This window comes from Mustela nigripes, chromosome 12 (assembly GCF_022355385.1).
Source record: "Mustela nigripes isolate SB6536 chromosome 12, MUSNIG.SB6536, whole genome shotgun sequence".
Classification (NCBI taxonomy): domain Eukaryota; kingdom Metazoa; phylum Chordata; class Mammalia; order Carnivora; family Mustelidae; genus Mustela; species Mustela nigripes.
Genome location: NC_081568.1, coordinates 125530110 through 125544066, shown reverse-complemented (window position 1 = coordinate 125544066; position 13957 = coordinate 125530110). Strand labels below are relative to the sequence as shown.

Here is a 13957-nt window from a genome sequence, read left to right as displayed (position 1 = left end):
CCATCCCAGAAGACCTTGCCAGGTGGGTCAGTATCCACCCACCATTGCAAATGGAAGGTATCATCATCTCAAGCCTAGATATTCCTTGTACACCACTGGTGTTAACTATTTACTGTGGAAACTGTGTTCCCCTAGAAACACAGTCACTTTTTTCTAGTATCGAACTATGGATGAGTCTGTCCATCTCCCTATCATTTTACTTTTGATGATGATTCTGGATTGTCTGTATTCATCCTCATGTTTCTCAAGGACCTGATCTTCAAAAGCCTAAGCTCTAAGGTAGAAAATTGCATTCTCATTCCTTTGTTATTTTGGCATTTCTTTTTCCACCCCCCCCACACCATTTTATCTCCCATTTTAGATTACTTGACAATAGTGCTAAAGGTTCCTTTTGAATTCCTTTAGTTTATTTTGTTTTGCCCCAAAATTTTATTTTTATTTTTATTTTTTTCCTATTTACCAACACCTCTCTTGAATTATGTTTGGGTTTTATGCTCCCCTGTTAACTCTCAAACTGCAATCTATAAACTTTATATTAAATCCCTAGATTTGTGTTAAATCCCTAGATTTGAATTAAATACTGTGAATCAAAACCCATTGAAAAGGTAGAGTTATATACTCCTTCCAACCAAATAAAATTCAATATAATATATTCAGCCAGTAAAATGATCAGTTTTTTTTTTTCTAGCAACAATAAAATCATGAAGTGGTTCTGCACTGAGTCTAGAATTAGTAGTATAGGTAATTCCTTTGGATTTCACTGATCATGTGCAGCACTGCACTGATAATTCATTTTAATAAGAATGAGACAAGTGATATATTAAGTCTGGCAAACAACATGAATGGAAAGAAAATGCTTTGTTTAGACATAGAAGAAAAATACCACTTTATATGTAGGCATTTATTTAGCCTTTATTTTAGACGTTTTAACAATTGTACCCTGTCACTTCTGACAGCTGTTTCTTACAAGCAAAGCCTGTCTTAGAAACTAGTCCTGAGTCCTAATAGCTCTGAGACTTTGTATAATGCTTTATAAAAGATAAGAAAATAAGAATGGGAACCAAAATTGAAATTAGGATTGAGAAAGTCTCAGTTGGATGGAGGTGGGTCATACTTCAAAAAAGAAATAAAGAGAGGGATCATTTTTATTTGAGTTTCCACATGTTTTCAGATTGTTATAAAGCCAAATGTGTAACAAAAAGCATTTTTTTTCTTATTAGTAGAATATAAGTAGAATATGAGTTGATTTTGGTGGTAGGTAGTTTTAAGGTAATTGCCCTGAATGACATTCGTAAGTATATTTCTACTGATAACCAATGAAATTTATATTGCCTGGAGAACTATCTTGACCATTATGACAAAATATGTTTCCATAACTTTCTTTTAAAATATATTAAATAATCTATTAATTATCTTGGATCATATCTATACTCCAAGACTGACAAAGTTTGGAGAAACTGCCACATCCCAAGTCCAGTTTTCTCTATTTTGGTAAAATTTCTATCCACTAACTGAATACAAGATATGAATTATCTTGCTCCATTCCTCACATGTAAAACTCGGTATCATCAGTATCACTTTATCCAATTCTTCAAGCTTCCAAAACAAAATTCTGTTTATATAGGTGAATTACAGAGTAATACATAAATTATTTACTATTTTGCAGATGACCGAGAGGAAAATATTTTCAACATATATACAAAACACTTTAATCAAGCCCACAGATCCTCTGTTACCACTGTCACCTGAAGCTTTTCTATTCTCTCTGCATCCTTTTCCTCGCACAGTGCTCTGCCTTCCACTCCTCCCTGTATTATCAAGTCCCTTTTTTCTTCTCTAAGGCTCTGTTTCATCTGCCACTATGGTTACTACAATCTCTTGGAGTTTCCTCCACTGCAAAGGAATTCTCATATGATTGGTGAAAACACAAAACATTCTTCATATATTTCACATGAAAGTTTTTTTTTTAATGATTATGCTATATTATGATGAAAATATTCAATTTTGCCCAGGTCAGAAGTGGCTAATTTTTACTTTAATAAAACAATGACAATGAGGTATATTGTTACTAGTAGTATGTATCGATATATTCAGATACAAAGACTTTGGTGTACCATACCAGTACAATTTGAAAAAGCCTACCATGAATGATAAACACATTTTGATAACGGTTCCTATTGCATTGGAATTATATTGAGTATACGCTGTAAAGCTGCCCCATGGGGTACTATTTAATAAAACTAATTTAAAAGAGAACTTCCACTCACATTTTTTTGAAACCTGGATTTCCACACAGAATAGTACATTAAATTGGAACATACCTATAGCTAAGTATATAAAAGGTGGGAACAATGGAAAAAGTACAGAGAAGAGGCTCCTCTTTCTGGGATCACATCCTGGTGCTTTTGCCCCCTGCACCTTCCTACAATATTCCACCTACCATATGAATCTGAGCTTATGATGTTTGTTCTTTAAAAGCTTTCTATGAACAGCTCTTCCTTTTCGTCTTTCATGATAGGACCTTTTACAACCTTTCCAGGAACAGCTAAATAAATGAAAAGTTTTTCATTTCTTCTTTGGTCTGCAAAAATAGCTTTTGTTGATGATGAAAAGTGCCACCTCCCAAATTTCTCATTTTTCCATGAAGCAAAAGGTTTACTTTCTGAAGGTTTCACAAGTACTATGAATCACTATATTTATCTTTCTTCTGGATGTAGAAAAATGGGTGACAATTTATACCCAGGTCTTGCAAATTTCTCAAAATAAGGCACCATGATCATGTCTCGATTTACTTACTTGACCTAGACTCTAATTTTATTTTTATCAAAAAAGCACTCTTAATTGTACTTAAAGTTGTATATATTTTCTTGTCAAAAGAAACAGAGAAGATACAGTTTAGCAAATCATTCACAGCTAGGCTCTGGGTATGAAAAACCTAATAGTGCTACTTAAGAAGGCATATTTTTTAAACATGCTAATTATACCTCCAATTTACTGGAATACTATCTTTATGTTCAAGACAATTGATGTTCAATAATGCATTTCAACCAGTGATATCATTATACATAACTACAAGGGTTTTCAAATAGATATTTCCTTGTAAAGTATTAGGAAAATACCACAAAATAGGTTTGCATTCCAATAATTTATTGCAATTTCACTGATAAACTTTCAATTTTCTCAAATGTTATTGGAGGTTCAGTTTTAAAGAGGGAAAACAATACATAAATGAGACTTTTCATTTTAATGCTATAAAAATAAAAACTTTGTAAATATTTAATATTATTGCCATTCATTATTAGTCCCTAATATATACCTTTAAAATTATAGGCTATTGTTTAAGCAACTAAAATTATTGCTTATTTGTAACAGGTCCTGTACTCACAGAAAAAAAGTTTATAATTTTTGTAAAGTGTGAATATATTCACAAATCTATTTATAATGGATGTTTTAACATTGGTGCTAAATAAGTATTTTTATAATCCATTCTATGCACAAATATGTGTGCCCTCATAAGTAAGAATAATTGGCAAATAATTCATTATATTGTTTATACTTCAATTATAAAGGCAAATAAAAAGCTGTTCATGTTCTGCTTGAATAGATTTGCAGTCCCTGCAAGTGTTGTTTGACCTTAGTTTCCTTTTAGAAAGTGAGGATATTATAAAATGAAAACGTTCTGAAAGGCAATCATAAATTCAACTCATTAAGTGACTAACTGAGGAAATTATACAACTGATAAACTATTTTAAAAAGTTAGTGTAAACCAAAAATCTGGATATTTGACCACAGATGAATGCTAGTGTAAATGGGCCACTGTAATTTGCATACATACAGGCAAAGGGGCCACTTACGCATACAAAGGAATTAAACTTTGTGGTCACACAATTGTTGCTCAGTATCAGACTACATCTACTGCTATTCATTTCCAAAGATTTTTAAATTAAAATTATTGGATAACAAATGGGTTATTCATAAATTCATAAATTCAATAACAAATTCCACTTTCTTTACTATCCTACTTACTTAAACAGTTTTGCCCTTAGGGTCTACTTGAAGAGTGAACATTCATATTTGTTTTAATTCACTATCTTAGCGAAGGTGTCAGGCTCTAGTATTTTAAGGCAAATTAAAATAGTTATTGCTTTTAGTTTGGTATCCCAATGGAACCAGGCATTACAATTTTAGGCTTTCAGGCCTTTCTCAAACACACACCCACACATACATACACACACACATAACCAAATTAATTTTGTATGATTTTCACTTCTACTTAGAGCCTTTGTCCCAAGGGCTTGTTAATCGTGTATCCCATTCCTGCCCTGTTACAATTTAAAGATTGTCAAAAGAAGGATAAATTTCATGCCATTTTCTGTTCTCATTACAATCTTCAGATTGTTATGAGAACGGATTAATTTTGCTCAATTTTCTGCCCTCGTTACAGACTGTTATGAGAATGGATTAATTTTATGACATTTTCTTCTTTCATTATAATCTTTGTTATGGGAATGAGAATATGTAATGAGAATGAGAGCATATCAAGCATTAAAAGGTCTGCGAGAGCTCATGACAAAGATTGTAACAAGAAGAGAAAACGGCACCCAATCCATTCTTGTGACAATTTTAAGATTGCCAAGCGAACCCAGAGTGACACTGCATTTATCCACTCTGAAGACAAAGATTGTTGAGAAAATGGGAATGAGAGCAAAATTAATCAGTTTTCCTGACAATCCTGAGACTGTACTTAAGCTTACAGTATTTTTCCTCTGATACAGTACTTACTTGAAAACATGTGCATTGCATGTAAAAGTTACTTATTAGAAAATGTCATTTTCATATTTTATTTCTTCTGTCTTTCGTTCAATTACTCTCTTTTCTCACTCTCTCATTCCTTCTTTCCTCCCTGTCATTCCACTCACCTCCCTCTTTCCATCCTTCTCTCCTCTTTCTTAACTTTGATGCTTATCACGACCTACATTTTTAGAATTATTACATTTAAACAGAAGCTAACATTACCTAAAATGTCAATACAAAAAAAAGAAAATAACACCAAAAAAGCCAACAATTGCTTTTATGATTATAAATCATTTATTTGAATAAGCTGTCTCTATATGCCCAGGAAAACAAAAACAAAAACAAAAAAAAAAAACATTGTTTTTGCAAAAGTTACTTGAGTACTCAACAAAATGAAACTATCTGGGGTCTGCAAATAAATGCACACTATTTATTTGCTAATAGATAAGTCACTGCATTATAATATGCTCTCATAAACTTGAGTAGATATACCTATTACTATATCTAAATAACACAATGTTTCCATTTTATGAGAAACAATCCCGTAGTTTCAATGTACTTTTGTTTTCTCTTCATCCTATTAATAAGCCCCAGTTAAATATTTCTTTTAAAATGTCATTGTTTACAGAATACCCTCATCTGAAAATACGTATTACTTGAAAAAACTGCCAATATCCTTGGGTATGTATATGTATTTATAAAAAACACACACTTGAGTATGTTTATATATATGTATTGAGTATTCATACATATTGGCTATGTATAGATATGTATATATCTATACATATCTATACAAAATAAAACACACAGCAGATAGTACATTTAGCACATACAAATAGTTCACTTATATTCGCTAAACAAAACTGTAATATCCTCCAGTTTACATTCATGAATTTCTGTCAGTAGTAGTAGTAATAGTAGTAGTAGTAATGGTATTTTCTTCAACAACATGAAAAGATTCTTTAAAATTCCATCATTTAGAGAAAACAATATATATTACCCAGTGGTTCTGAATCATAAATTTAATAACAAGAGTGAATCTGTCAGACTTTTTTTATAAATACGATTAAAAATGTGTTTAGATTTTGTGTTAATCATTAATATTGCTTCCTTTTCAAAATGTCAGTTTATCTCTTTGTAGCATTGTCTAAACTTTACTGAAATGCATTTTGCTGTATCATGTGTGCTAAGTCCACTACAATAAAGTTTAAACTATATTGCCATAGGATTCAAGGTAAATTAATATGCTATATTGTAATTCAATTTTGGAGGTCCAAAAAACAACAGTGTAGTGTATTATAAAAGGGACAGATGAGTAAATCCAACTGATTAACTGATATGACTATACATATCTATACATGTTTATATAAACACATTGTGTATATGATGTTGCAGCATCTTTTTCAACAGCATATATTCAAAGAATGATACTGTGAAAAAAATAAACTGGCATAATCAAATCAATACCACAAATGATGCTTCTACTATTACTGAATACCTTTTTAATAAATATCACTATTTCAGGATTGTAAATGGACTTTGATATAAGTGTTTTATGTCTTGACTTTTCTATTAACCCCAAGAGGTAAAATTTTCACAGAATCCTGAGACCATTATTCCTGAGAGCATTAAAGCTCTGTTTCTTATTTTATACCATTCTGTTCATCCTCATATATGGCAAACATTGCTATAAACTAACATATACTGAGTGGGTAAAAAAATAAATAAATAAATGTTTTGCCTTGATACCATATCCATGAAAATTTGGTATCATATCCATGAAGAGTTCTTGACCACAAACTAAAATGACTTCTTTAATGTGTTTTTGATAAATGAGTCTCATTTTTCAGTATCAGTGCAACCTTAATGATTTCAATTATCAACTCACTTCATCTTATTTATTTATTTTTCTCATGGCACAAAATCTTTAGTCTTTTTCTTCTCTAGTTGGGACTTTCATTGTTTGCAAAGTTCATGCATATTTATAATTGTGTGCATATGTAACATCATTATAAGCAGTATTCTCTACATATTAAGGTGAGACCAAACTCATAGGGCAGCAACAACTGGGAAGGCCTGACACCAAGGAAGCCAGCAGGTAAAGGCTGAGCTGACCCAGAAATGCAAGGAATGCCAGGGGCCAAATGTGCTGATAAGGTGATCTAGGGCCCCATGAACCTGGGATCCTGGAAGTTGGACTGAAGCACTAGCATAGGCACTTATAGACCAGACACAGAGACAGGCCCCTCACAGGTACTTATGGTACAAACCATGTGAGCCCAGATGGCTGGGCCAGGCACATCTCACGTGTATATAATCAGAACCACAGCAAATTCCATTTCAGAGGTCTTTCATCTTTCTTGCTAGACTTTCCCTTATTAAAAAAAAAAAAAATACTTTGTCAACATTAGCTCACATTTTAGCAGATGTTTCCACATAGCTAACATTCCACTGATTGGCTCTGGTCTCTACCTCTTCTACAGAAACCTTCTTTTTATCTCCTAAATCTGATTTGTTATGAAGCAGCAGAGATGGAACATTCTCATCTTCCTTTACTCTTAAAATCTGATCCCTGAAGTGAGCTGTGGCTGCAAAGTAACAGAAGACACAGAAGAAACCCTCCCCAATCTGGCAGTAGTTGTCTCTAAGTGCAGTCTACTCCTTCTGCCCATCTGATTTAGGTTTAAATACAGCAATATCAATACACTTTAAAAGAGTTTGAGCAATTAAAAACACATAAACATACAAAGAACACCTCAGTTTTCTTGTGGCGGCATCCCTGAAACAAATTAATTATGGAGGTGATTTGAGGTGAAGTGGTAATAGTATCCAAAGGGTTGGAGGAGCATTCATGGTGTGTGTACTGTGGGAAAAGGGGTATCGGTATCAGCTCCTTTCAAAACAATGGGCTTCTATCTCCAACAAGTTCTTGACCAAACTCATTTTTTGCTACAAAGATTAAGAACCCAGCCTAAATCCTTCTCAGAGACCCTAAGTAAATGCATACTTAAAATCTTTGCTACAATGGTCTACTTAAAATGCAAAGTTTGATGACATCTCTTAGCTGCTTACCAACCACCTATCATCCACCAAATAATGTCAAAGCATCTGAGAACATTCAAGGTTCTCCTAGCTCTCTCATCCAGTGCTTTACAGTTCTGCCCTATGCTATTTCTACCTTTGTGCATTTGATCATGCTAGTAGTTCTTTGTTTTGATTATACTTCCAAGTCAATCACCATGATCCATACCTCTTCATCCTCTGTGTCATTGATTGTCATCATTTGTCTAGAAGGGGCTAGGGGCCCAGACCAATGTGCATATTCTTCCATGATGTTGCCACAGTATGTATTGAAGCTCTCCATTGCTGTGTGTTTGAGTGTGTACACCACTCTTTGTCCCATTCCAAACTCTTAGTTCCTAATTTGTATTAACTTAGTTCATAATCTAAGCTCCAAGCACATTGCTCACTCATAATTGGCACCCAAGAAAACACTTCTGAATGGAGACTAAAGATTAATTCTTAGAACAAAGCAATACTTACAGAAATGATACCTTAAAATTATATTTCAAGAACTAGCCTAGCAGCCACTACTATTTACGGCCCTCTTACTATGCATCATTCACTCAATTACAGTGATTCACATATATATCTAATTATATCCTCACAACAACCTTGTGAGTTAAGTATTATTATAATCCCCATTTGCAGGTAAGGCAACTGAGGATTAACAAGATTATGTATATTTCCTAAAATAACAAAACTAGATGGTGGACCCAGTTATTGAAGCTTAATCATTGTATTACCCTCATTTTAAAAGTAATTTGTCTTTTTTGTTTTTTTTAAAAAGCAGTTTTCATATGAGGAAGAATATGTATTTTAATGCAATATAAATAATTTTAGGAAGGGCTGACTTATTTTTAAACTAGGACTTTTCTCCAACATTCTTTATTTTGGGAACAGCAAAAAAAGGAGTTTTTAACTTTTTGAGTTTTTCTTTCCAGAATAATGTTGAAATAATATTGAGAACATTACCCTTAGGATAATTTGGCAGTTGAAATAAAAAGTAGTAATTCTGAGGGTCTTTTTAGGGAAAGCTACAGGATTCTCAATAGTATGGATTGGTAAACTTATATAATTGGTCAGGCAATCATTTGATTCCACAATTCATATCAATGCATATTCATTATATATATTACTCTGATAATTATATGATAGAGTCACCTCTATTAGAGTGCAGTTTTGTGTGAATAAACATGCATTGAATATTATGAGTTGAATCATTTAACTTCATTTTCAGATGTGCAGGGCCTTTGAAAAATATCTTATGGGATTTAGAGGCCTGGTAATCATGGAAGAGAGGAATCTGTTCCAAAATGGTGGCTGGTGAAAGTCTTGACTATTAACAAGAAACTCGCAACTAATTAATTTCATTTGGCAACTTCCTCCTATTACTGATGCCTTCCTTTGTTTCCAAAATTAGTTGACTTAAATGAAGTGCTTAGAATTTCTCTGATATGCCTTGAACAATAATAACACATATGTGAACACGCACACGCACACACACACACCACATTCCTTTGGTGGCTGGTGCTAGGGTTGGGAAGAACAGTAACAGCAACAACAAAAAGCATCCCAACAAGCCCTGGAAAAAAGCTAAAACTTACTCTGTTTTCTCACGGTCTGATGTCAGATGTAAAATGAATAGGTCTGCTCTGAGGTCAGAATGAAAAGAAAAAGATCAACATGACCTCTGGGAAATAAAGGTTATTTGACATTTGGGGGATTATCTGCTAAAGGCATTGGCCTTGTATCAGAGTAAAGGCTTGACAGGCAGAGACGACTTTATTTTTCCCACAGTGAAATATAAAGGCAGAAGCTAAGCCCACGCCTCCCCTCAGCAAGAGCAGTTGCTGAAATCAGTAGTCTTGATCGATGATGCATTTTCAAAATCAAAACAAGCATCAGTGTCTCCAATCTAATCACATCTCCTAAAGCTACTGCTTCCTGTGGGAATTTAATTGCTGTGACATTAGACTCCAGACAACAGGCACTTCTCAAGACTACCCATCAGGGCAGGGACAAAAATCAGTGGAATAGTGTCAAAGCTGTTAGACACAAAACCTGTTAAAGACCCATGTGTATAATTTTCCTTCCTCAATTTTAGCAGTAAAATTTAACAGATCTCTATAACAAGTTTAAAAATTCAGCAGCATTATACTAACCATGAAAAGGATAAAAATATTTTGCCTGTTAAAAACTCAGCTTTATTTTTACCATGTTCTGAAATACACTGACACAAAAAACATTATGGTTTTGTTGAGATGTTTTTATCATCATTTCGATATTAAGACTTGGAAGTTACATGGTTAACCTTTCTTCACGGGTTTACTAAGATTTTAATTAAAGTTTTCATAATATAATATTTCTGTACATTAACCAAATGTCAATTTTTCTAATAAAACAAGCCAAAAAACTTATTTCAAGTTGCATGCTTATTAAATGTTTTTTAATTCCTTTTTCACTATTGTCTCAAAGACCCTTCTGCAACAGAATTACTTTCTTCCTATATCATCATAGGAGCTAGAAGTTGTGTGTTACTTTATCTGGGTAATTCTTTTTACATTGCCCATATCACAGAGAAAATGAGCCAAAACAAACAAACAAAAAACAGGAAAACTAATGAGAATTTAATGCTAGGAGCAAAGTAAATCTTGAAACTTTAAAATACTAAAATGAAAGACCATAGTGAAATGTAATGTGGAGGAGTCTCATGAGGTCTAAAATAATTTTGTGGGTTCTCAGTGAACATGAAGGGATAGACCTTGACATTATACAAAGTATCTTAGTGTATTTGGCAAAGGAATAGGATGTGTTGCTTTTCCTCCTAGTCAAGATTTTACTAATAAGCTTTTATGGAAACCAATGGTAACTTTCACCTTTATCTAAGCTGCCCCTCTTTAATGAAATTCCATATTCTAAATAAACATGTTGTTATATTTACATTTTAATAATAGTATAATGATTGTTTATTTATGGCTGACATAGTAACATTTTCTTGTATCCTTGTAGTACTTGGTGGTTTAAGGCTGTATTTGTCACCTTACCCGAAAATTCTCAAAGTTTTGTAAAATATTGTAATCTCCAGTTTATTCAGGAAGAAATTAGACTAACTGATCTGTTCCAAATCCCAGAGCTAAAAAATAAGGATCTGGAGCTCAAAAATCAGCATACTGATCACACAGCCAATCCATTTTCTACCACACGCAGTATTTAATGTTTAGACATTTATCTGAGTACCTGCTGATCTTTTTGCCACTTTTTTCAATTATTCATTGCTACATAAAAAACTATCCATAAACTAGAGGATTAAAACAACCACTTGTTATCTATCTCTCCTGATTCCATGGGTAAGCTAAGCTGGTTTTTGTTCTTACTTGATGTGGAATGATATGAAGGTATATTAAATGTCCAAAATGTCCAAAATGACCCTTTACAAGGTTATCAGTTTGGATTAGCTGCTGGTTGGGAGATCCACTGATGTTATTGGCCTGGGGCCTTTGTTCTCCATGTGACCTCCTAATGTGGCTTCTTCGGTTTCCTCACAGTATAGTGACTAACTTTAAGAAAGAACATTCCAAGTATTGAAGGTAGAAATTATAGCTCTCTTAAAGCCCATCCTCAGAAGTTACAGATACTTATTCTGCACTGTATTGTTCAAAATGAATCACAGGGACAGTGAAGGTCACCAACCATCCTTCTTTGCCTGGGGCTAAGTTTTTTCCTGAGGCACAGGACTTTCAGTGCTTAAACCAGGGCACTCCTGGGCAAATCTGGAAGGCTGGCTGCCCTGGACAGCCCAAACTCAAGGGTAGGGAAAATAGATTCCACTTTTTCTAGGGAAAGTAAAGGTCACCTTACAAAGAAGCGGAAGGAGTAGATATCATTGTATATAATTGAAAATGCAATCTACTCTAATCACTGAGCTTTAGGGAAATTTCATTCCTACCAGTTACATTTAAGCTTAGTAAATACCCGTAAATCTAATCTGAATGAATTATTTATTGGATTATTTTCTGCTTCATTGTATAAATAGTTTTAAATTTAGAGATCTGTCAGTGAGGATATACAATCTCACTCCTTAAAAACTTCTGCCAAAAAATCTGTAAGGCCCAGAAGGACTTGAGAATACTACTGTTGATGATTAATACAGTTCAATAACTATTAAATAGGTTTTGTGGACTAGACAGAGAATCTAACCTATATTGTAACCTTTGTTTTTGTCTTGCAAAAATTTATTCTGAATTTTTAACCAACAATGTTACTTCTCTTAACACATGTTGCTTCTTTATTGGAAAATGCCCATAAAAATATAATGACCTAGTCTTTTAGAAGTGATCAGATACCTGAATAGTGGAGTGTTTTCAGTGTAACTCTATGATAGTACTGTCCAACAGAACTTTGTAGAGTGATGGATATGTTCTATAATATAAATAAATAGCCTCTAGTCAAATGTGGCTTTTGAGCATTTGAAATTGGGCTAGTGTGACCAAAGAAATGAATTTTTATTGTTTCTGATTTTAATTAACTTAAATTTAAATTTAAATTTAAATTTAAAGGACAGATGTTAGGAGTTGCACAGTTTTGACATCATGATTTTATTTAATCAGAAGTAAAAGGAGAAAATGGCATGTATGAAATATTGTTAAATCATGTATCAGGCTAACAATGAAGGTTATCTTATAAAAGGGATTATCTTATAAAAGGGATGATCTAAAGTTAAAGACATTTTTCTTAGATGTGAGAGTATAAAGTCAGTGCTTAAACTACTAATTCAACACTTTCCTTATGATTATGACAACAAGCAGTGTTCTAAGAACAGATAAAGGTCATCACTATAATTATATATATACGTATATATACGTATATATATAATTTCAGAATGGAATCAACGAGACTGCTTCTTGTCTAGGTTTATCTAGAAGTATCATATATTGGCCTCTCCCTGATTTCACTCATTTTGGTCTATACCACATAAAATTTGGGAGACTCATGTGGTAAACTGAAAGTGATAATGAGGAATAATTTAGCATAGTAAGCTCAGATCCCTACAGAAATAGCTAGAAAATCATTCCCTACTTCCCCAATAGACTGTGCATTTATACAATTCATTCTGTTTTGACAATGCTAAGCAGGTTTTTTTCCACATCTCCTTTGTCTCAGAATCTTCATTCTCACAGTAACTAAATCTTTGGAATTGATTTCTCAATAAAATAGTCAATTATCTCCCTAGCAAAATAGGAATTTACATTCCTGAACTTTTGCTCATTTTGAAGAAAATTAAGTAACTTTCTGCATAATATTCAACCACCTGGAAGTGTTGAATGCAAACATTTATCCTATAACTTCTGTCTTTATAAAAGAGATAGAAGTCATTTATTTCAGAAATCATTTATCTCATTTTATTTTCTCTTGGAGAACAATGAACAGAGAGAGTTGACAGTGGTGTCCATTTAAACTGATCCTATCTATTTGTCAAAAGCAGGATTGTCTAGGAGGTGAAATAGCTTCATTTAATTTTATTTCAGATTAGGTATTTTTTGATTCCCTACTATATGAATAATTTTTGGACCACAAAATACCTTTGTCAATTGATTTTTTCTTGAACAGGTAATATACTAGAATTTCTTAGCATCTAAATAAAAAGAAGTCTGTCCTATAAAAGAGCCAAGAAATTCATTCATATATATATTGGCCTGGGATGAAGCTAAAAGTGTTGCATCACTGTGTATCAGAATATGCAGGAATTGGTATTTGCCCTGAGAGAACAATTTTTACATGAAAATAGTCCTCTCTTTGTTCTCACTGTTTGGCCTAGATGTCAATGAGTCTGAGGAGAGATGCTAGAGATCTGTCATTTCTCACCTACTTTAATTTTTGAACAGTGTTAGCCCAACGTGTTGATGAATCCACATCTCTATTTTGCAATTAGGAAGAAAAGATAAATAAGATAGCAAGGCTTATTTCTCATCCTGCTTCAAGAAATTTAGTTACATGCTCAGCATGTAGGTACTGACATAGGATTATATGTTTACACTCAAATTTTCCAACAAAAATTTTAAGCCTTCATACTAACTCTTAATTAACCTAGAATAATAAGAAT

At 33.1% G+C, this 13957-nt stretch overlaps 1 long non-coding RNA gene across 1 annotated transcript in view; it reads right to left on the bottom strand.

The window, feature by feature from the left end:
- Positions 1-13957, bottom strand: part of LOC132028010 (uncharacterized) — a 372003-nt gene that overhangs the window by 100537 nt on the left and 257509 nt on the right. The gene's annotated exons all lie outside the window — the stretch shown is intronic.